This window comes from Vicugna pacos, chromosome 5 (assembly GCF_048564905.1).
Source record: "Vicugna pacos chromosome 5, VicPac4, whole genome shotgun sequence".
In the NCBI taxonomy this organism is placed as follows: Eukaryota; Metazoa; Chordata; class Mammalia; order Artiodactyla; family Camelidae; genus Vicugna; species Vicugna pacos.
The window spans coordinates 32223183-32249495 of NC_132991.1; the positions used below are offsets into that span (position 1 = coordinate 32223183).

Sequence of the window (26313 nt, forward strand, 5' to 3'; positions counted from 1 at the left end):
CCATCCATCCTCCATTAGCTAGGGAAGGCAGCTTTGCCCATTGGTTCGTAGAGAGTGACCTGTTCAGCAGTGTGAATCTGAAAAGATGTTCCATGAGCCTGAGAAGCTTCAGAATGGGTGTCCCAAAGAAGTGCATATTTCCTAGTCCCTTAAATGATTTTCACCTTTTTATCTTGTTAGGGAAACTGGAACTTGCATGAATAGCCACATTTTGTAGAAGAAAAAGAGGAAGAGCCAAGTGCAAGGTATTAGCATCTTACATAGGAAAAGACCACCGATCACCCTGACTGAATAGTGGGTCTGTGCATGTCATCCGTTGTCCTATCCATTTTTCCGCTCAGGCCATGTGGCTTTTAAACCCAACCTTATAACAGTTTTTAAAATGCAAAATTAGAAAACATAGAAATGTCATAAAAATATTTTTTTTTATTTCACTAAGTTTTACATTTTGTAAGAGTGTTGAGTGAGGATGGATAAAAGGGAGTTTTGGCAATTCTATTTCATTTGTCTGCTCCTTCAGTGCAAAGGGAAATAGCAATCTCATGCATAAATGGCTACTCCTACCTTCCTAGCATTCTTGTGTTATAAAGCCCTTTATAATATCGGATGCCCAACTGAGTACTTCCTTTTACCATTAACTCCTCAAACCATGAATATTTAACGAAAACAAAGTTTAAACCCCTGACTCTTTTCACAGTTAGTATCTATAATCCTTTTTTCCAGACTAGGTATTTTTAAATCGTGTTAAATCTTTCATCTTCCTTCTGGTCAATTTCAAGGTTTTTATTGAATCAAATGTAATTTTTTTATACCAGCGTTCCTTTTGCTTTTAGACATTTCTACTGGCTTAGCAAGAGCTGTTCAAATTAGGTGATTATCCTATATGTGGTACATTGAATTAAGCATTCCTTATTTTTAGGCAATGACCTCTGAGTGAATCATTTATTTATCTATTTATTTTTAATGCATGGGATAATTAAAATTGGTCCTGAAAAATTGAGGTGATTTCCTTTTTTGTAGACTTTGAAAAAGTTTGATTTTTTTTTATTTTAACAAACATCCCAATAATCTACTTTCAATAATCCTAAAAGAAATATTAATAAACAAATCTCTGATTAGGTATTACATTTTCTTCCAATAAATTACTAGAGGAATACACTAAAAGCAATATAGTTGAAATATAAGTGCAAGTGATTCCATAATAAGGTTTTTTCCCCACTTTAAATGATTATTTCCTATGAAGTTATAAAAGATTGACTTTGTTATTTATTCCCCTTAAATCATAAAACCACAGAAAAGGTAAAGAGGGGGAACACTTAACCTCTGGTGACCAAAGGTGCGCTGGATCTGTTATTTTGTATTCTATACTCTTCAAAAGAGCAATATAAACAGAATTATTTATGCCCAGCAAAATGTTGCTTAATTACTTATGCACCACTGTTTGCTTGTATTTTAAGCTCTCTCTACCACCCACAGGCAGACGTTAAACAGCTGCTAAAAGCTAGCTTTAGTCTTGCCTGTTTGAAATTAGCATACTTGAGCTTTGAAAAAACTTTGTTACCAATTTACATATGCATAGAGACTGATATTTAGACTCACCATATGATATGTCCCTCAAGAGCTTTTCTTATTGCCTCCATCCTCAGGTCTCAACCTAGAGACTGTAAATCTAGCAGGTGATTAATTCTATACCCTTGAGAAACTAGCAATTAGCACTTGCAACCAGTAAAAAATTGTCATTTCAAAACCCTGTTTACTATGCCCATGTATTTTCTATGAACTCACAGTTAACTCTAAATAGATGTGTATGGCAATAGATCTGCAGACATTTCTGTCTCTTTATGTAAAATATAATATTGCTACCAGCTAATCAACCTATTAAATATATATAATTGACATTCCTTTTTTAATATAAAATAGCAAGATGTAGCAAGCATGGAAACACTCTACATGATGTTTTATGTTACTAAACCTTAATCAGTTCATTTCAACATGATGACTTTGTAGGGTTTACCTGTTCTGTGTCAATTCTTATCTCTGATAGCTGAAATTACCGTACTTCCAGATGTTCTTATGCATTATTGAGGTCTTCTGCAGTAGATGCTGGAAAAGGTAAGATAAGGTTTTATTTCTTTGTAGTAGTCACAACACTGAGATCAAAGACGCTAAAGTGCAGTGCTTAGTATTGAAAACTATGATGAACGTAACATTTATTTTCAAGTTGCAAACCTATCATAAAAATTGCTCATCAATCTTTAGTTAACCATTTTATATGTAATCTGCGAGTCAAGGAAGGAAATGTTTTGAAAGGTTTAAAAATGCATATTTGACCACACACAATAAACTAGTGCTAATTATGTATGTGCATAGGACAAGGTTTACATGGAAAATATATGTTGGAGGCTCTATCCTGTAAGACAAGTGATAAAAGGAAAGATGTTAAAATTGTTTTATAGAATAACTTGCATGGAACAATGTATGTTGGTCAGATTTCAGAATCTGTTAAAAAAGAATTTATACATACACACATACGTATTTTAAAAAATGGTTTCTGATCAAATCTGCCAGAGCTCTGGAGAGTGCTAACTGACATGAAAACAGAGTAATTCCATTTTCTGAAATGTTTTTCAGTTCAGTTCAAGGGAAAGAAGACAGGTGAACGTAGCTAACATGCACACTACCCACAGTGTGTTAATTTACTATAACCAAAACATTTCATTTTGAATTATATGTTACACATTTTTATGATTACAAGAGTAAAAGAAAAAAATGCCAATGTAGAGTATCTTGATTCTTAACGTCAATGATCTTCAGTTAACAGACAGCTTACTTTACAAATAGACATTAAAAATCCAGAAAACACATGCAGGAACAATTTAGTTCTCAGTATTAGGAAACCAAGGGCAGCAGATCTCCTTTATTCAGAAATGCAAAGTGAGGAGCAAATACAGATGATCTTGTAGAAAAGTGGACTTTATTTTCTCCAGATGCACAGTCATTAGATGGTCTGCTATAAAAAAGCCTGCTAGACTTTTGACTAATTACATCATCGAATCATCATACTGTTAAAATCAGTTGCAGGGCACTTGTACACAACTAAATCCCTGCTTCTAATTACTATTTTAGTCTCTTTTTCCTTGTGACATGTTGGTGATAGATCATTATTTTTTCAGCAATTTGTTCGCATTTATATGCAATATAATTGGATCTGATTAATTATTATGATTAATGACTGCAGAATTTCCTTGCAAAGCTATTAATACTGGTAGTATCAAATGAAAGACATGGACAAATGAAAGCCAATGGATTCCTGTTGCTCGTACTTGCAGTGTCTGGGCTGAAGTAACCCTTTGCTGTTCCCCAGCAAACAGAAAGGGATTGCAAAAGAGAGCTCTTCAAATGGCTATCAGAAGCTCATAACGTATGAAGTGTTTAGAATGTTTTTTTAGCTTATTTAGGTGCATTGTAAATGAGAAATCTAGCAGGTCTCTGCTGAAAAAGAGCATGTCGAGTTATTGATCTAAAGTAGTAAGGAATGTGTAGCATTCAAAATATGTAGAAAGCTATTAAGAAATAATTGTCTTGAAGGATATTTATAATTTCTCCATTTTCCTCAATAAGCATGATATAAGGCACTTAGTTAACTTCTATTAAATGTCAGATTATGAAATTTCCAAAGGACATATTTATGCAGAGTGTGTTTTGTATTTTAAATTATATTCTGGCTTAGAAGTAGGATATTACATGTAAAAAAAGCAAACAATGACTGAGTAGCTTAGGGGATCGACTTCCTGTTACCTCTGGGACCTGACTTTAAATCTGGCTTTGAGCAAACTGAAGAAAAATCATTTCAATCTAATGGCAGCAGCAAATAAAAAAATCAGATAATTTGAGTTCCTTGAAGGTGGCAGCAAGCTTTTTGCTTTATGAAGTGTCCAGAATTCTGAGCTTTAAAAAAAGAGCTGAATTTGAAGGATGCATGCCTGATTATAAATTGTAAAATACAAAAGATGTTGAGTATAATTTGCATCTGTCATAAACAGTACCAGCCCTGCTCATAGCATGAGTCTTAACAGGGGGGCATGAAGTCTTGAATCTTGCTGAGAAAATGGATTCATCTGTCTCACCCAGAATTGGTAGTGGTGCCTGCATTAATGTCAAGATTCTAAGAAATTATTTTAAAGCTTTTGGGTTAGAAGTGGATGAAGGTATCTGAAAATGTTCAACAGGAAATACGAACAATTAATTTTTTTAAAAAACGAAACTGCTGCATAACCAAGCCAATGTACAAATAGAAGAGATGAATTTGCTTTATACACAGATGCAATTTTTCTTCGATGGTTCATATTAAATTAAGTTCACCAAAAGGAAAAAGAAGGTAGACTAGAGAAATCATTGTATTCAGGTGAAGAGCAAAACAGTTAAATCACACACGACTCCTAGTCCTTTTAGTTTCAACAGATAGTGAATTCCAGTGAAGCTTTCACATGGTTATTGATATTGGCATGTAAAATTCTTCATAAAATTCATACATTTTACAAGATATTTGGGTCAGGTCTGTATTTCTTATGGAAATGACTGAAACAAATGCAAGAACACCATTAAAAATCTTCTAGCCCCTACCAGAATATACAATTTGGCCTATCAGACTTCTTAGATAAGCCACCAGCGCCACCCTACTCCCCTGCCAATGGCTTCATATAAATTATTTATATAAGGATAATGCTAGTTTTTCTTCTGAGAGTAGAAAAATGAGATTAATGTGAGGATCAACACTGAAGCCATTTTCATGGACTCCTTGTATGTATAAACTATGTTCATGGCAATTATGTTAGAAATTAGAGCTGGCCTGCACCCCAGGTGACAGTAGGAGTTGTGGTGAAAGGCACGAAGCCTGCTCAAGGATTTCATTTCTATTCCCAAGTAAGCATCACCGCCCAGGAGACAGAGGGCACTCACATACCCAATAAATAATGTTGGGTGTTCACAGTTGCTAATATGAGAAAGGTAATGAAACAATTAGTAACAGAGCGATTAGTGACATTATTAAATACACCGTGTACGAACTGCCATTAAGAAAACTGGTTATGAAGTACATTTTGTTGGGAAATGCAACATAAAACAAATAAAACCCCACACCATCCAAGGCATAAATAAGAATAGTTATAAGCACAGAGCATTTACAATTAGAGTACATGACCTATCTGCCACTGCAAGAGAACTTCTTTTAGTTCATATCTTAGCTCAATTTCAGGTACTCGCTTTAGATTCAATGGGAAAAATATCATAATACGTTAATAACTGTACTGCCTTGTAGCAACAGGCATCTAAGCATTTTACACACTTTTTTTGAGAGAATCTTTAGACTTAACATTTTTACTGTCATTACCAAGACAGAAAGACCATGGAGTTGGGATATGTGTGACCAAAGGGCTCCCAAAAAGAAGCTCATTTTTATTTTAATCAAAATAAATAACAGAATGATCAAAATCAATTATCCTCATGTTATCATTTTAGAAAACTAACTTAAATTTATCAGTTCTTTCTTTAACTATATGACAGAGCCAAAAGTAAATCATCTAGCAAACTAGTAGAAGAAGCCAGAGTAAATACTAGTGTCCTTGAATCAGTCTGTGCCACTGACACATTCTCTAGAAGCTGCTCCTTGGCGTGCTACAGTCTAAGCAATTCATTTCTAACGCTAAGGATCTAGAGAGACAAGAAAGGCGGTGAGAAAATCTGATCGATCCAAGACCGACCATGATGAGAAACTCTCCTACCCAAAACTGAATTAAGCTGCTGTGTCAGAGAATAGGACAACCCTCCTAGGAATATAGTCTAGATTCTCCCACAGATACCTGTAGTGTAGAGCGCAGGACAAAAACTGGCTAAAATACAGGCATGCAAAGGGGTATAAACTTTGGCTATTCTTCAGTTGATGCACCATTAATCCCATCAGCCTTTTCTACCACAAAACAAGAATCTAAGATGATGGAGGACTGCTTATTTTTCTCTGAAATCCTCACCTCACCTAGTGAGTGATGGGTCCATAACATTTTACAATAGCAACATAGAATCTTCCATTTCAAGTTCTTACACTTTTTTTTGACCATGGAGTTCACATTATTTATTTTGAAGACAGGAAAACAAGGCTCACAGAAGTGAGATAGTTTGCCCAGTGCCATGCAGTTAGTAAGTGACAGGGTTTGAAAGAGACCAAGATTCCTTCGTTCCAAATCTACACTCCTTTCCAATATGCTACGCAGTTGCTGACTGACACAAAAATCTAACACTTAGATCACTATTTTTCTATTCTGACTTAGAATTCCTTAGGAGATTAGTGTTTCTCATCTGAATAACTAATACTCTGGTTCATACTTGAAGCACATCTTTTGTAACTATTCCCTTAGAAATTGCATTACAATTGGAAACAACCTAAACATCCACCTGTGGGTACTTAATTCAATAAATGATGACATATTCATACCATAAAATGCTATTAGGCCACTGAAAGAATTAGGTAACTCTTCATGGACTGGCATGAAAAGATATTCTTAAATGTTTAAACAGAAAGCAGTAGAAAAATACTGCTGTGTTGAATGAGGTATGGAATGACCTCACTTTAAAATTCTATATTTGCTTATTTGAGGAAAGAAGTCTGACATAGTACACACCAAATGTTTACTAGTGGGTATTGCTGGGAATAGATATAGAGGGACTGGAAGGGACCCTTCCATAATGTGTCATGTATTTCTGAGTTACTTCATTTTACTTCAACAACAAGGATATACTTGCCTTTGTAGTTAAATATTAAAAGGTAACACTAAAGCAATTGCATAAAATTAAATCCTATTTTTTACAGGCTTATTGATATTTATGAAAATGAATTTTAAGAGGGCTTATTTTTTCAAATTCTTAGCACATTTCTGAAGTGCAGACAATTTTGGTAAACAAAAGGTTTAGTGATTTTTTTTAGTATCTCATTAAATATTTGCTACTTTTTATTTAATATGGATATAAATAATAATGCATAGTCATAAAATAAGTTATGAAGTTTTACATTTTTATCAAATAAGAAGACATTACTCTATTTTATTGTAATTAATATAGTGCTATTTTGAAGCAGGAAAACAGAAGAACCAATTGAGGGCTTTCTTCCCCCACAATTCTTTAATATCACTTCCAAGAATGTTGATGCACATATCTTGGGTAAAACGATTCAAAAGACAAAGCAATTTAGCTGTTTGGCAACTATCATTCTGCTATGAGAGTTCAACGTATAATATTTCAGCTCCTCAACTTTCCACATATACAGCATATTCTTAGAGAAAAAAAAAGATGCAACCTCATGTGGAGCTAGTAAAATCATATTTGTTAGGAATTTGGAACTCCTCAAAAGAAGACATTCTATAAATATTACATTTGAAGAACCCCAGAATTGCCTGACTATTTAGCGTGCAAAACAGAGTTTATCAGAGCATCAATTTGTAAACTCATTTCTCATCCAAATGTCTGTTTTAGCTAAAATTTTTGGAAAATGTTAATATTAGTCACATTACTTTTGCTAAAATCTCTATTTAACAACAAAAGAAGATTCTCAAATTGCAACTCAGAATACACATTACAATTTTAAAACATAAAAATTTTGAAGTAAAATACTATTTATATATTTCTACATGATGAATACATCACTTCTTTTCTCAATGCTGAATGAAGATGTGTTTATACACTTATTCTTGAAAAAAGTGCAATAATTTTTAATTTCACAATTCCATTTTAGCAACTCATTTCTGCTTGAGTATTCAGGTCCTGTATAAGAACTATTTAAACGAAAGGACAGTTTCGTTTTATTTCTGATGAAACAATGTACAAAGAGGGTCAGTTGCTCCCCCAAATCATAAAACAAGAAATAGAAAACTAAGTCAAGAACCAAAGAACAGCCAATGCTTTGCTGTTCTCCAATACTCATATATTTATGGAAGGGTACATATCTTCTGATCAAATTTTTCACAATAAAATATTTCATAGAAATTGTTGTGAAAAGAACACAGTTGTTCTTTTCAAATATTGATAATGGTACATTACAAAACTATGAATCAGATCAGCAGCAATATTAACAGACAGAAATGTGTTGCTACATATTCCTGTTTCTCATTTTTTTTAATCCTAGAAGTAAGGTAAGCATATACCGAATGACAAATACACATTAGAAATTGAAGTTTGTAGATCAGATGTAAAGGATTCAAGAATTTGAGCTTCAAAAAAACAAAAAAAAAGGTCAAAAGGCACACTACTGTAAAAGAGATCTGCCAACCACTAACTATGTTTAATCACACATTAAGATGTGATCGATGCAGTTCACTAATGGTCATCTCTAGTGGTATTATGGATTTGCAAGCACCCTGCTTGCATTTATATTCAGGAAAATAACAGTGATTTAACAATTTACTGCCAGGAGTTGCCTTGGATTCCAGTTCTAATGCTGTGGAAATACTTCTTAAAGCTGTTTCACAGTAATAGGAAGGCTACTCATCTTCTATTGTTGAGCTGAGATACTCACATATGTTCTGTTAGATCGAAAACAGCAGAGATCAGTTTATTTACTAGTGCCAGGAAGCATCATTGCAAAGAAATCAGAAAACGAAAAAGAAGGTTAAGTGAAGGAAGCTGTGAAACACAGTGGCTGAGGAAGTAGAGAGTAAGAGTAGGTTAATAATATCTAGCTGAATAAAAAAGAAAATATTTTAATAATAGAAGGTCCAGGAATGAGAATTGTGTGATAACTCAGTGAGAAACAATACAATTTGCTCCTGCAATTGTCAATCCTTGTCAAATGACATCATACAGTTTTTGATCAGGAAGTACATTAACACACTTCCCTTTTTTTCTCCTAATGTTATGCATGAAATCTGTAGAATCAGAGGAAGAGAATTTTTAAAACATGTCCGTACTATTTTGGTGAATGATTTACCTATTTGCTAAATCAAGAATCGGGTCATTCTGATCAGAATTCACAGCAAAAATGTCCCCAAGGTTAATGCACGATTAGCTAAGTGCAAAGAAATGCCTGTTATCTTTTAAAGAAGAGTAAAGGAATTAAGACTAAGTGCTGATTTCTAGAGAGATAGAAACTAAGCTTAATATACTCATCTGCTTAGCTGAATCTGTGTATGAAAAACACAGGCTCCTACAACTAAGAGTCATTGGTGAAACAAGGACCAGAAATACACTGACAAGGTCATGCTGTGACATTCCATGATTGCACTGACTGTCGTTTTGGTGCCCAACTGTTCTTAGGCAAAGACCCTGTATCAGTTTATCACATATATCAGTTTGTTAGGGCTGCTGTAACAAAGCACCACAGGCTACGGCTTAAACAACAGAATTTTATTTCTCACGGTTCTGGAGGTTGAAGTCAACATGAACTGGCTCCAAGCACACCACTGTCAGTTACGTTGGTGGTTTCAAGGGTTCAAACTCATTTTATTAGAGCAATGCCCCTTTTTATTTGTTTTATATTCTTGATATTCATTTTTTAAGTGGTTGGATTGACTCCACAAAAAAAGTTTAAAAGTTTCTGATTACCTAGTCTCTGAGATTTTCTAACACTATAAAACTTTTACTCTTGATTTTAGTATATTGAGTTTCCATTTTATTTTTGATGGATTCTAAAAATCTTTTTTAAAAAATAGAATATTGTTTTTTATTGCCTCCTTGACTGGAGATGTGTGGTTCTTAAAACTCTCCTTGAAATTTTTTTGCAAGATGTTTGTTACAGTCTTTGTCTAAAAGATACCAAAACAATTGATCAATGTCCCAAAATTAGTCCATATAGTTATTAGTCTTTAATTCCTGTAAAGCTGTGATAGTCACTTGTCAGAGGTTGTTCAGGTTTTTTGAAAACATAGCATTTAATGTAAAATAGCTTTGAGAAGAATGAGGCAACTATTAAATAAATTTCTCTCTTCTAATCTAGTAGTCCTTTTCCTATGCTCCTACTAATCTCTGAAATATCTTCATTAAAGCAACAGTTGTTTTGATTAAATATGATTGCATTTCTATCTTTTCATTAACACTCAGAGAAAGTTTCATATTTTGTCTTTATGTCTGTAATAACTAGAATTTATTACACACATTATAAATATTAGTTGATTAAAAATTATTAATTAGTAGAAAATTAATAATTTATATTCAAAAATGAATTATTATTCATAAATAATACATGATGTGCTACATTCAGGAAAAATAAAGGGTTAAAATGATCTTTTTTAATTAAGAGAACTTTCAGACTGGAAGAATTTCTGTATTTATATTAACATGTGCTATTTTTAACTTTTGAAGAAATTTTTAGCAAATCTTCCCTAGGAAGATTCTTACAACAGGTAAATAGTTTATGACTTTAATTAGCTTCCTGAAAATGTTTTAATGAACAAAGACTGCTGGGTAATTTCAAGAAAAGCATGGAATAACTAATGAACAAATTCTAAATTTAACTAGAGAATAATTTGTATTATTAAATATAATAAATTTTGAATAATCATTATAAAAGGGACTGTAATATTTGCAATAATTTCCCTAAATCTAAATTTATCACTTTCAGTATTTGAAAATATTACAGTTATTGGCCATTATGATATTTTCTTGGTTCAACAATATTCTATTCTGAGGTACCAAAATGTATACAGAATATAACTCAGAAATCCTATACAATAATTTAATCTCAAAAATCAGCCCCTCCTTATGTATCTCTCAAATGTATGCAATAAACCACATATATTAACACTGCTATGCACACTGCCCTATTGATCTCTGAACCTCACTGACTTCAGTGTACAAATACAGAAAAACGACAATAAAGAAACACACACACGCACTTACATTAAAACAAGGAGGCCATATAAAAGACATAGTTTGGATAGCCACCATGCCCTGTAACTTATATGGCCAGATCTAACTATTTCACTCTAAAATTAATCACTAATCATTTGTAATCGATTATTTAATGAATTTTTTTTCTTTTTCTTTATTTTCTGGGTCAAAAGAGCATCTGCTAAAGAGAAGCTACTTTTAAAAAATGTAGTTGGGTGAGCCTATTGTATTTCTAGAAATGTAAAGAGCAAAGGTTTAAAATCCCCACAGTCACACAATGTATCTCCAACCACAGGATTCCAGGTAAAGCAAACAAACCAAGTAACATTTAAAAACTATGCAAAAGAATCTTTTTTTTTCCTAATAGGAGGTAGCAAGTTTCCGTATTTTTACATTTGTTACCCGCCTTCAGATACATCACTTGTCAATCAACTTCTGTGTATTTATGTAATTGTCTCATCCTTCCGTCAAATATACAAAGTATGTCTGTGGAAACCTTGATCTGAAATGGCCAAATAGGGTTAAAAAATAAAACTGAAGATCAAACTGACATTTTACATGGCATCAAAAGGTAATCTCCCCCAAAATATATGTCAAGCAGTGTTTATTTCTTCCCCTTTTGAATGGGCACACTGTGATACTGCACCTTTCTGTCAATGGGATGGCGTATTTCTTTCGGGAGAAAAAAGCAGAGAAGTGTATATTTAAAACTTTGAAATTATGTGGGATTCCATTAATAGCTTAGAGAAAAATAGCATTTTTGGAACCTAAAGTTGAACTGACCCAAAGGAGGTAGTCATTAAACATCATGGCACTAGCATAATAAACGAATTAGGATGTATGATTTAATAGAAATTGCTTACCAGGTCTAAATTGTATTCAGTATAAATGTTCAATCAGCTTAAAGGTCACCTAACACTTAGGAATAAGAAAATGCCTACCAACCTGTGGGAAACCTAAGAAAATCCACAACATCACTCTTTTTGAAACAACAGTATGCAAGAATTGTAACTTAAAAGTAGTAAAATGAGTGATACTCTCCTAAAATATTTTACCTTCCTTTGGTGTGACTTTTTATAGGACATCAGTGCATTATATCTGTTCCCTTAAACTAGATTTTCTTCCTCAAATGACTATAAATTTAGGAAAAAAATGTTTGATACTTAAGCATATGTATAAATGACTGTGTGTCAGGAGGTGGGAGAGATCCTATATCCTTAAATCAAAGAAGTTTGAAGTACTGTTTTATTTATCTTTCTAAAATTTTTTCAATGGAGTTTCTTTATAATTAAGGCAAATTCTGTAAATGAGAGATCAGTGAGGACATAAGTTTGAAAATGTAGTTTAAAAGGTACTAGAAGGAAAAGCAAGAATGAGGTTCATAATCTGTTAGTGCCTTGCATTGTATTAGCGAAATACCATATCATCAATCTTTCTTTTTCTGTGTCTGACTCTGCCACCTTCTTGACTTGCACACCCGGAGGAGCATAATTATAGGCATGTAACATATGCATTGTGACTTTGAAGGTATGGAATTTAAATTACTTCAGTACATAAATCACCCTTAGCCTATAAGTCCATATTACTGTGCAAATGAGGGAAACCTAGTGCTTGTTTACCATACTTTGGAAAACTTAAAAAAAAAAAAACCTAGTACATTGCATAATTATTGTAAAAACATGCTTTGATCAAATGAAATGAGCATTTAGGTTGTTAAAAGCTACTTTTCATAATCCATTACACAGCATAAATTTCATATAACTGCTCACATAGCAACTTATAAATACACTTATATATTTTTCTTTACTTTAGCATTAAAGAAAAAAGTTATTAAAGATCTAGCATGCAAATCTCTTTTACTTACAGCTTTTCATTTGAGTTAAAAATCTAAAACTATAATAATTAACCCAATAAGCCTGCAACAAATATACATATCTGACACTATTTCTCTCCTGTTTTGCAAATGTTTCATGATAAGAGACAAAACATTTGGGTGGCTGGTAAAAACTACAAATTTAACTACACATAAATGTATTACAGCATCCTTCCAAAACCTGAAGTAGACATCCATTTTATTACAAAAATCAAACACAAACAGAAGCCCAAACCTTGATCTTATCCTAAATTAAGATAAGGGAAGCTTGCAGAATATCATTTTGGCTTTAATTATTATTTTCTGAAAAGCAGTGCAGTGTTCTCTGGGGCACGAACAACTAAGGAAGATTAGAGTTCAGTGAGAGGTTCCACTTATTTTTTTTCTACCAATTTAAGACAGAAAAATATATGAGTTCTAAGAAAGGGAAAATAACCCAAACCAATTAATATATGCTCTTGTTTTTCATACTGTTCTGATGGAGCTAGTCTCAGACATATTTTAGATATCAGATTCTGAAGCCTTTTTATTTTCAATCTCAAGATGACTATGGAAATACTAAGTAGCTGATGCTAAAATGAATTCCTCCATGAAATTCATATTACACTTGAGAATAACACTCCTTCCCTACCCAGAAAGTGTCAGATCTTCTGGTTGAAATGTGAATTCTGCTTCTATAAAATTCTCCCAAAGATCTATAAATTTTTAACTATTTAAAAATTTCTACATATTTCCCAAGAAGAAATAAGATAAAAATGTAATAAAAATAAAATGAAAATAAAAGATCAAGACCATACAGAGTAGCACTGGTCAACAGAAATATAACAAAAACCACAAATGTAATCTTAAATTTTCTAGGAGCCACATTTGAAAAGTAAATAGACACAATGAAATTAATTTAAAATATATTGTTTAGCCCAATACATCCAAAATACTATCATTTGATCATATAATGTATATTAAGGCACCCTTAATGAGCTATTTTATATTTTTGTACTAAGTCTTGTAAATCCATTGTGTATTTTACACCTAGCCATGTCTTGATTTGGACACTAAATTTTCATTGGAAATTCCTGGTCTGTATTTAGATTTCACACAATTTACAGTTGGAAAAAGTAGATTTATATAGCCAAATTTTCCAAACTAACTAAATTCCAAATTTCAAAATTTTCCCAATAACTAAATTAAATATGTTTTCAAATTTAATTAAAAGAAAAGAAAAACTTATTTCTATAGTCAGGTTAGCATAGTTCAATTGTTTCATATCCACACATGTCTAGTGGCTGCCATAATGGACCTTATATAGTAGAGAAATAATAAGGATAATTAAAACCTTAAGAAAGACTAACGGCTTTATTACCTAATTAAATATCTAATACCCCTATCCTATCAATTTCTGACATATTTGAAAGAATATAAGCTATTGTCTGTTAGTGAAATTGCTATATATGTAAACATTATATAAAGTCATTCATATTTAAGTCTCCAATTGGTAGACACAGTATTTTCTACCCTATATTTAGATGAATGCACTTTAAAGTTTGTGAAAGTGTTTCACATGATTGCCATTGAAAATATCTGAAAAAGGTGTCTTGGATGAGATTAGGAAGGATTTTAAGGATGTCATACCATCTTCCAACTACTTATGTTCATGGGTTACATTTATTTTTAATCGTCTTTTATTGAAAGTCTATTTTTAATTCAACAAACATGGCCAGGTTCATGTTTACTACAAAATTATTATGCCAAATAATGAAGTAGCTTTAATCAATTGTGAATATTACATTCTTCATATTTCCTGCTGTCAGCGGGGGATTGCTTTCCACTCCTAAAAGCTTCCTTAGGTCCTAGCCACATGACTCTCTTGCAGGTAAGCAGCTTATTTCCTCAAGGCCAGCAAGAGAATCTCTCCCCAACCTACTAAAATGAAGTCTTTTGTAAAGTAATACACATATCACTCTTGCTCATATAATGTAACCTCATAAAGGGAATAGCTGTCCCACCATATTCATAAGTTCCTTCAACACTGAAGTGAGGGGGTCTTTATGCAGGATATGTAAACCAGGGGCAGGAAACTAGGGAGCTATCTTAGAATTTTGCCTACCAAAAATAGGTATACTAAATGAATAAAAAAAAATTAGAGAGCTATTAATATTAATTCGGAGCAAGTTAAAATTCAAGAAAAATATAGTTGGCTCCACCCATGTGTAAAATTTCTATCAATAAAAATTGTAATTTGCATAGAGTATAAAATAGTCTTGAAGATTTATACACTAAAAATCATAGCATCAAAATATTTAAAGGATAACTGTTAGAAATAGGAGAAATTAATGAACTTTTAAACATAGCTTAGATGTTTCCCATAATTTGACAGAAAAGGTAGAAGACATAAAAAAGGAGACGGAAAACTTAAATAGGATAAGTAATGAATTTGTTTGGTGAATACACACTACTTTGTGTTATAACCCAAATTTAAACAGACTTGAATTTCATAGTAAAAAAAAATTAAGACCATTTTTTAAAATATTCAAAGAATACGAACAAAATCAATCATAAAATGTCAAATTATTTCAAAAGCTTAAAAAATTACAAGCTGTATACTCTAAAGGTAAGTTGTCAATTAGCAAACATAAGTTAATGTAAAAATATTAAAAATAGAATAATAGCCATAAAGATTAAAGCAAAATCCAATACCTTGCCTCCACATACAAATAATAAAATTAATCAATCAAACCAGAAGCTGTATTTATCAGGGATATTTGCCTAAAGTTTTCTTTTCTTATACCGTTCTTATCTGCCTTTGATATCAGGGTAATGTTGGCCTTGTAAAATGAGTTTGGTAGTATTCTCTCCTCTGTGTATTTCTGGAAGAATCTGAGAAAGATTGGACTAATTCTAATCTTTAGATGCTTGGTAGAATTCACCAGTGAAACCTTCTGGTCTTGGGCAGTTCTTTGTTAGGAGTTTTTTGATTACTTATTAAATTTCCTTAGTCACTCTTGGTCTGCTCAAATTTGCTTTTTCTTCATGATTCAGATTTGGAAAATTTTATGTTTCCAGGAATTTATCCATTTCTTCTAGGTTGTCCAGTTTGCTAACAGAGTAGATCATAAGTTCTCACCATACGCATGCATGCACGTGCACACACACACACACATACACACAAAATTAACTATGTGAGGTGATGGATGTATTAACTAACATTGCGGCAATCATTTTGCAAATATATACATATATCAAATATTACATTGTATTCCTTAAAGTGACACATGTTATATGTCATTTATATCAATAGAGCTGTAAAAATATTTTTTTAAAAAAACCAAAAGCTGGTGTTACTAAAGAAAATTTTAAAAAACAACATAATTTAAAGTTCAGAATACTAAATATTGAAGGTTATAAATGGAAAAAGACACTTAATCACAGAAGCAGAGAATTTCAAAGATTTAAAATATAATTTTATCTTAACTAATAAAATTTAAATGAAAGAGGCTATATTTTCTAGGAAAATTTAAACAACAAAATTGACTTAAGTGGTGATAGAAATTTGAATAAGAAATAAACATAAAAGAAACAAAACTTACAAGCTTCTGCACAGCAAAGGAATCCATAAGTAAAACAAAAAGACAACCTATAGAATGGGAGAACATTTTTGCAAATGATGAAACTGACAAAGGCTTGATCTCCAGAATATATAAGCAGTTTATATGACATAATAAGTAAAAAACAAACAACCCAATCCAAAAATGGGCAGAAGACCTAAACAAGTAATTCTCCAAGGAAGAAATACAAATGATCAATAGGCACAAAAAAATGCTCAATATCACTAATTATCAGAGAAGTGCAAATCAAAACTATGATGAAGTATCACCTCACACCAGTCAGAATGGCCATGATTCAAAAGTCCACAAATGACAAATGACAAATGATGGAGAGGCTGTGGAGAAAGGGGAACCCTCCTACACTGCTGGTGGGAATGCAGTCTGGTGCAGCCACTGTGGAAAACAGAATGCAAATTCCTCAGAAGACTAGGAATAGACTTACCATATGATCCAGGAATTCAGCACCTGGGCACATATCCAGAAGGAACCCTATTTCAAAGAGACATCTGCACTCCAGTGTTCATAGCAGCACTATTTACAATAGCCAAGATATGGAAACAGCCTAAATGCTCATCAACAGATGACTGGATAAAGAAGATGTGGCGTATTTATACAATGGAATACTATTCAGCTATAAAAAACGACAACATAACGCCATTTGCAGCAACATGGATGTTCCCGGAGAATGTCATTCTAAGTGAAGTAAGTGAGAAAGAGAAATATCATATGAGATTGTTCATATGTGGAATCTAAAAAAAATTTTAAAAATGAACATAAATACAAACAACTCACAGACACAGAATACAAACATGTCGTTGCCAAGGTGGCTGGGGGTGGGAAGGGACAGAGTGGGATTTCAGAATTTATAGATACTGACAGGCATATGCAGAATAGATAAACACGATTATACTGCATAGAACAGGGAAATATATACAAGATCTTGTGGTAGCTCACAGCAAAAAAAAAAAATGTGACAATGAAAATATGTATGTTCATATATAGTTGAAAAATTGTGCTCTACACTGGAATTTGACACAACATTGTAAAATGACTATAACTCAATAAAAAATGTTTAAAAAAATAAACATAAAAGAAATGGAAATGACTGTCAATTATCTAAATTAAAATTTCATTAGCATAGAAGAGTATTTTAGGAGAGTTTTATATAATTTTCTAAGGACAAATATTTTGGTTTTGTAATCAGTTCTAACACTTCTCCCTCATTTCTAAAACCAGATAATGAACTCTGGTTCTCAATCTTGGACTCTCATTAAATTCTGCAGCTTCTTTATCTTTCTATTCATCAACACATAGCCTTTCACTCAATTTATTTGCTTGCTTTTAGGCATCTCTTTCTCATCTCATTTGTTTTCTGATACAATTTTTGACTTTTTTTGTTTATGTATTTTCTTTTACATATATTTTTTTGAAGTATACTCATTTTACAATGTTGTGTCAATTTCTGGTGTACAGCATGATGCTTCAGTCATACATGAACACACATATATTCTTTTTCATGATGAGTTACTACAAGATATTGAATATATTTCCCTGTGTTATACAGTATGAACTTGTTGTTTATCTATCCTGCAATCCCACTACTGGGCATATGTCCAGAGGGAATTGTAATTCAAAAAGTTAGATGTACCCCAATGTTCATAGCAGCACTATTATAATAGCCAAGACATGGAAACAACCTAAATGTCCATCAACAGATGACTGGATAAAGAAGTTGTGGTGTATTTGTACAATGGAATACTACTCGGCCATAAAAAATAATAAAATAATGCCATTTGCAACAACATGGATGGACCTGGAGAATGTCATTCTAAGTGAAGTAAGCCAGAAAGAGAAATAAAAATACCATATAATACCATTTATATATGAAATCTTAAAAAAAAAAAAGACAAACAAACTTATTTACAAAACAGAAACAAATTCACAAACTAACTTATGGTTACCAGTGGGGAGAAATGGGTAGGGAGGGATCAAAAATTGGGAGTTCAAAATTTGCAGATACTAATTTATACAAAATAGATAAACAACAAGTTCATACTGTTCATGTATTTTCTTTATTTTTTTAAATTGAGGTATGACCTGAATACAATTACTCAGTAATTTTAAGTGTGTAGGTCAAAGAGTGTTGACAAATATAGGTTTATATAACTACCACCATAATTATAATGTAAAATATATCCAGCTTCCCAAATAATTCTCTCATGCCCTGTGAAGTTAATCATTTTTCCCATTCCTGGTCACTATTAAACATTACTTCATATTTTGTCACTATAATTATTTCTTTCCTGGAATTTCATGTGAATAACATCAGGCAATATGTAGTCTTGTGTGTCTACCTTTTTTTATTTAGCATAATCCTTTTGAGACTCATTCCTGTTGTATGAATGTATATTTTGCTCCTTTAAACTGCTGAATAGAATTCCATAGTACATAGGTACCATAATTAGTTTATCCATTCTTCTGCTGACATGCATTTGGGTTATTTCCAGTTTTTAGCTCTTCTGAATAAACTGTGATGAACAACTGCATCAATTTGTGAAAAGTACGTAGTTCTCTTGGATAAACATCAGGGGGTAAGAGTGCTGGGTAGTATGGTAAGTGTATGTTTAATTTATAAGAGATTAACCACTTTCCAAAGTATTGTATTATTTTGCATTCCCACAAGCTATAATTGGCGTTTCAGTTGTCCCACATCCTCACTGATACTGGGTATTGTCACTTTTACTTTTTAGTTTTAGCCATTTTAGTAAGAATGTAGTGATAAATCATTTTGGTTTTAATTTGCATTTCCCCAATGAGTGCTGATGTCGAGCATCTTTCCATGTGCTTTTTTATCATTTTTATTTCTTTAGTGAAGTATGCATTGAAATATTTTTGGCAATTTTTAATGAAGTTGTTTATCATGTCACATGTTTATCATATTATCTGAAAATGTTATTATTTTGCCTTCATTTTTTACAGATTTTTGAGGTAAAATAGATGTAGCAAAAACTTCACACATTTTAAAAATATAACTTGACAAGTTTTTACACACTGTTATGCATGTGTGTGTATGTGTGTGTATTTCATGAAATCTATATATATATATATGTATCACCAAAATCAGTAAATTAAGACAATAAGCATTTTTATCACTTCCAAAAGTTTCCTTGTGCTTCCTGTATAGCCCTCCATCCACTCCTGTTCTCAGGCAAACACTGATCTGCTTTCTGCCACTATAGATTAGTTTGCATTTTATAGAATTTTATTATAATTAGAATCACACAATCATCTTTATTTATGAAGGATAACTTCACTGGATTTAGAAATCTTGGTTGCCTTTTTTGTTCCTTCAGAATTTTGAAAATGTCAAGCCAATGTCTTTTGGCTTCCATAATTTTTAATGATAAGCAAGCTGTTAAAGTTATTGTTATCTTTCTTCATTGTTGTTTTCAAAATTTCCTTTTTGTCTAGCAATCTGTATTTTACCTACTATGTGTCTCAAACTGGGTTTCTTTATTTTCATTTAGCTTAGGGTCCAGTGAGTATTTGAATCTTTAACTTAATATTTTCTAGAAAATTTGAAAAGTTTTTTTTTCAAATCATTTTTCTGTCACTTCCTTTTGCTTTTCTCCTCCTAGGATTTCAATTACATGCATGTTGGACTGCTTCATATATAACCACAGATCTCTGAGATTCTGCTCATGTTTCTTCACTCTTTTTCCATCTGGGCTTTGGATTGAGCAATTTATATTGATCTACATTCAAATCACTGCTTCTGTCTTTTGTCATCTCCAACATGCTGTTGTGTTCACCCTCTTATTTCGGTAATTGTAATTCTCAATTCTAGAACTTATATTTTTTTTTAATAGTTTGCATTTCCCTGTTGAGATTGCTCATCTCTTTAATTATTGATGCCATATTTGCCTTCAAATATTTGAATATATTCTAATTTAATTCTTTGAACATTTTTAGAGTGGCTGCTTTGAAATTTTCCTCTGCTCATTTTAATATTTGACCTACTAGGAATAGGATTCTATTATTGCTTCTTTTAAATTTTTAAAATTTTTTATCTATATATGGGCTGCACTTTTTTGTTTCTTTGCATGTCTGGTGGTTTGGTTGTTATTTGCTCATTTTTATAATTTATTCTGGTGACAATGGACAATGTTCTCCTGATGATTATCAAATTTTTGTTCTAGTTGATAGTTAAGCTGCCCAGAATCAAATCACAAACTATTTCTACTCCAAGTTATGCAGCTACGTACATCTGCCTTGTCCTTATGTTTTCCCACTGCTGCATTTTTATTTAACCTAATCCCTGTGGGACTTCCTTTTATGTACAAAATTTGGCAGGTTTCCTTGCTTTTCAGGATATCCTTAATTCCAGCTATTCTTCTGGCTTTTGGCTTTGTAATCTTGCCCTTGAGGACTTCTGCACCCAAAGATATTTACAGCTGGAGAATGCACTTGTTTAAATTCACATTTCTGACTCCCTGTTGCTCTGTTTCAAGAGTATTTTTCTCTCTGGTCTCTGCCTTTCTTTTTGGTGTGCCCTTTCTGATGTCTCTTACACATGCATAACATAACTGTCAACCAGGGACTCAGACAATTTATGTTCTGAAGGGGTCTAATCTTTTGCTTTTCACAGTTAGGGATTGCCCCTTTGAGTTTCTCAGTGTTTCTAGACCTGAATGCTAATCTCCAATAACTTTAGTCGATCAGTTTGTTGTTTTTCCACTATAATCTGTTTCTCCAGTGCCATCTCTTCAGCAGGAATCTCGGGAAGTTGGGCAGCACACTTGGGCCAGGAAGCTGCAAACTCTTTTCTAGTTTTGTCATTGGCTACTTTCTAGTATCTTTAAATACATAAATATTATTTTTATCTGTATTTTATAATTGTTGATACGTTGGAGGTTTATGGGACCATTTCACATCTCTGCCTCATCGGTAGCTGAGTCTCGGAAGCAATTATTTTTTATAATTCATGGAGTTAGAGGTTCTAACACTGGTCTCAGTGATAATAAAGTTTGAACTAAAAAAACAATAGTGTTCCACAGGTAATGTAATTTTTTTTTTTAGTATGAGCTATATAAAACATATTTGTGACTTTTTAAAAACTTGTGATGTCTTTGATGTTTAAAAATAATAATCCTTTTATGATAATGTGCTTGTTTGTTTGTTATTGTACTAGTGAGAGTTGTAAGGTGAATGAAACCCACGGAGAAGAGTAAAAAAAATTAAATCAACTTTAGATTTAGTTACTAATCTATATACTCATACATCAACATTTTTAAAGCATTTATTTCCTCTTAGAACCTGTAGAAGTAAAACATCAGGCACAGGGAATCCCCAGGAAACTCAACATTTTGAGAAAAAATTTCACCACTTCTTTGTGGGATTTTGTATTGCAAATCAACATAAAATTCTATGAAAAACTTGACAAAACAGAAAAATACAACAAAATAAGAAACTATATGTTGTTTCTTAACAGAGACATGGGGCTTCCGCACCACTGATCATGAATAAGTGGATTGATTCCTATTCTCCCATATGTGAAACATGGGCTCCATGGAAAAGTCACATTCAAGGAGTATTGTGAAATTGTATTACGGAGTTCACATAAACACAAAAAAATATGAATTAGTTTTGTGTTTTAAGTGAAAACAATATAAAATGATTTTTCAGTGCATAAAAAGAATTAAAAATGATTTAATTCTCATACCATGATAATAAAAAGATGTTTTTAAATTCTTAAAATATTTTTCTGTAGGCCTGTGTAAGTGACCTTTTTTTTTTTTACCATAGACATGTTCTCCAGGGGTTTGTTTTACATTCAACACTTTTGATATTTTCACACCATTTTAATTTCAAGTTGGCATAAGTAGTGATGCTCTCACACCATTCTATCTTAGAACTGGAAGTTCACAAAATAAAAAAAAATCTACAGACTTCCTGTTTCTCTAAAGAAGTTTAAAAAAAAAAAGACAGTGATGTGGTAAGCAGATGTTAAGACTATGGATGGAAAGGAAACTGTATACATATATTTAAACAAGATTTAAATAAGATTATTAACTTCTCCCTGGGCATGATAATCTCAACGTATTTCTTAATAAATTCCCATGTATGGAGTGGATAGAAGACTTATGTGCCCATTCACATACTAACAAAACGTCATAACTGGTGGCAAACTCAATAGCACATGATGACATCAGGCCTAGGAAGACTCCCAGAGTCAGGAAGGCAAAATCACTGTGATTGTAGGTAGAGAAACCATACAATCTATTATCCAAACCAGGACACTTTTAAGAGAGAAACACTATTAATAATTACACTAGCCAAACGAATCCAAGACTCTTACTGTGCCAGGGAAACCATATGTATAGTCTTCTTAGCAATAGGCAATCAGAGAGAAGAAAGGTAAATAAAGGAGTCAGAATTACAATTCACCAAGTTAGAGTACTCAAGAAGAGCTGCTTACAGCAACAAAGAGCATTTCCTTAAAGATAGTGCTCTACTTTGAGATCTGACTAAAATCTCAAATATTCTGTAACTCATCCTTTCAAGTCAGCTAGTAAGGTACTTGCTAGAGCTTAAAGAGCCTGAACCAAAAGTGGCATTGTCATGGGAGAACTAGATATAATTTTTCAATCCGTATTTTGTGTCTTTTAGGTCTAAAAGAAGAATCACATCTTCTAAATTAGCTTTTCCTCAAGTAAATCCTGGGAAACACTAGAAACAAGAGGTATAATATGTTACTATAGAAAAAAATTCCATTGTTTAAAAATATTTGGAAAATTATGTTTTAAAGAAAATTAATAATATTTGTGACTATAGAACATCACAACCTTTAACATGCAAAGTTCACTGACTCTACAGGAGAAGGCAGTAATAATAAGTAATAAGCAGTTTTTCCCCCAAATGTATTTGTCTTAAGTCAGATTTCTCAGTAGCAGAGAATGAGATAGGCATTCTAACACAAGTAATTTACTGAGAAAGTGCTTACAGGAACAAAATACAATTTCAGCTGGAGATTAGCTTCAGTTTGATCCTCCCAGACAGCACAAATTGAACCACAAAATTAGTCCCACTTTGTGTCAAGGTGGCTAGCCCTTTTGTATCCCTTCAGCAGTCAATCACTGGCTATGCATTGCCTGGTTGTGGGTGTAGAGCAGATGCTACTATTAAACGAAATTCAACTGAGTAAATTTAAAGATCTAATTGGCTTTATTCAACAGTTCATGAGTAGAGCAGCATCCCATCAAGCAACCATAAAGGATCTCCAAAGAGTTATAGAAAAGGAAATGTTTATAAGAGTAGAGAATGCAAGGGACAAGGAAGTTGCAAATGAAAAAAAAAAGAATTATTTTGAGTAAGATCACCTTCCTTTGGAGAACAAAATGGTCTAATAGGCAGATTACTTCACTGGTGCTGAGCAGGAAATTCCAGACTGACTAGTTAAGATTACATTCCTAGGGAAAATTGAAACTGCAGTTGGGTTAGGTTAATCCTGGTTTGGTAAGTGGACTTAGCACAAGTGACTCCATTTAAGTCCTGTTGTTTTTTGACATTACCTTCTATGTCAGATAGCTGGTTTTAATAAAAGGGTAATTCTCTGGGAAAAAAAAAAAAAGCGTAGTGGTCAGCTATGAATAGCCAGTCTTCACAGCAGCTGGGAGATGACTGCACCCGACAGTAAAGGTGATGTGAGCAAGGCAGCCTTCCTCTGACCAGGTAACTGTGGTTTTTCACAAAGTATCTAATGAAAAAAGTGTTCTACTAACACATTGAAAAGAACACCTTTCAGAAGATTATGCATCACCAGTTTCCATATCTATTATCCACTCTGTTATGCTAAGCTCTGGGAAATCCATTCACATTCCAGCAGGGGGATCTCAAACTTTTCATCATCATATAGTCTTTCAATAAATAAAACCATAAGCACCTGGGGCAGAAATCTCAATGTCTGAAATGCCGATGACAAGTTCATATCGGAAACTAATATTAATTTGTAAAAGCCAAATTTTCAGGTATTACAGAATCATCAGTATTTGGATTTTTTTTGAAAGAGGATAGAGAATTCTCAAAAATTCCTGGGCAACTTTTCATTTGAAAGATTTAAGGAGATACAATGTCTCATAGTTTGAATATATGAGTAATCAGAAGTAGTTATTGCAAAGAAAATTCATTCTCAAAAAGGAGAATGTGTGTGAGCTGGTCGTGAGATGAGTTAAGGCCGTGGGACGATCAGAGCATGTTTATAGTATGCAGTAAATAATTGCTCCACATATGCGTCAATTATACAAGATTTAGAACAAAGAAAATAGAAGCACGCATGTGCTAGAGATATTCTGTAAGCCTAATGAACAAAGAAACTCAGATTGCACATGTGCTGGCAGAAAACAGATAAAAGCAGGACAGGTGCATCATAGGCGCGCACCTCCCTGTGGCAATGAAGTGTTGTTAACCCCATGGTGTCTCTGGCTGAAGTCTGTCCGGTGGTATGGCAACTCCTTGTGCATTTTTTTGTTTGGGCTGCTCACCTCCTAGAACCCCACGTCAGCCTCCCTCGGCTGACAATGTGTTTATGAAATATTAAGAAATATTTCCAGTTTTAATGCAATTCACAACTTAATAGTATTTTTATCAACTAAAATGTTCAAAATAGTATTTCAATTTTTAATTATATCCATAATACCCAGAATTTAAAGACCAGTATTGAACTGCACAATTTCTAGAAAACAGAAGTGATTAATTGTATCAGAGGATCTTAAATTGTCAAATGAAACTCAGAATTTCATTATTGTTAAATCAGTTGTATAAATAGTAATAAAATAATTTTCAGTATATATAAGCACAATTTTATAATTGTTTAAAGTACTACATTCTTCCACACTACCTACCTAGATAAATTCACTTGAGAACATCAAAATTAAGGGTTATCAAAGATACTAAATATTTTCTTCTCTAGTTAAACATAGTGTGTTCCAGTCCATAAAAATTTTTTTGATAAATTGGACTTTAGATTAAGTACTTGAGCTTCAGAAATATATAAGATAAGAAAACAATAAAACAAATTGGGAGAAAATATTTACATATATACCTGATAAAACTGGGAGAAAATATGTTCATATCACATATCTGATAAAATAGATTATTCAGAATATATAAAGAACTCTTAAAAACACAATAGTTTAAAAAACAACTTAGTGTACAAATAGGAAAAAGATTTGAACAGATATTTTACCGAAATACGTAGCACAAATAAACGTATAAAAAGATGCTCAAGATCATCACTCATTCAAGAATTGCCATTTAAAACCATAATGAGATGCCATTCCACATCTATTATAATGGCTAACATTTTAATGATAATAATAGTAATAACAATAATAACTAACAAGACCAAGAGCTGGTGAGAATGTGGACCTGGTGAGAATATGGAGCAACTGGAACTTTCATACATTATTGGTGGGAATGCAAAATGTTACTGCACCTTTGGGGAACAATGGTAATTTTTTACGAAGTTAAATATACTTATGGCAAAACCCAGCCATCCAATTTCTAAGAATTAATCCAGTAAAATAAGAACTTATGTTCACATAAAAACTCAAATGCAAGTATTTCTAATGGCTTTCCTTACAATCACCAAAAAGTAGGAAGGAAAAAACTCAAAGAGAGTAGATGAATAATATATGATGGAATATTATTCAACAATGACAAGGTAAAAATTGCTGATAAACACAGTAACATGGATGAATCTCAAATGCACTATGCTAAGTGAAAAAAAAACACAATCAAAAGGCTACATACTGTATGATTCCATCTATACGAAATTCTTGAGAAGGCAAAACTTGTGAGATAGAAAACCCATCAATGGTTGAGTGAAAAACTGACTAAATGAAGCATGGAGAAGTTTGTGGGGTGATAAAATTTCTATAGCTTGATGTGTTTATGATTATAAAATTGTAC

At 32.6% G+C, this 26313-nt stretch overlaps 1 long non-coding RNA gene across 6 annotated transcripts in view; it reads right to left on the reverse strand.

Annotated features, from left to right (window-relative positions):
* Positions 1 to 26313, reverse strand: part of LOC116280637 (uncharacterized) — a 459686-nt gene that overhangs the window by 160977 nt on the left and 272396 nt on the right. For all 6 annotated transcript variants that reach the window (XR_012072592.1, XR_012072591.1, XR_012072589.1 and 3 more), the window contains one exon: positions 2015 to 2103. This is a non-coding gene — a long non-coding RNA (uncharacterized lncRNA). The remainder of the gene's footprint in view (positions 1 to 2014; positions 2104 to 26313) is intronic.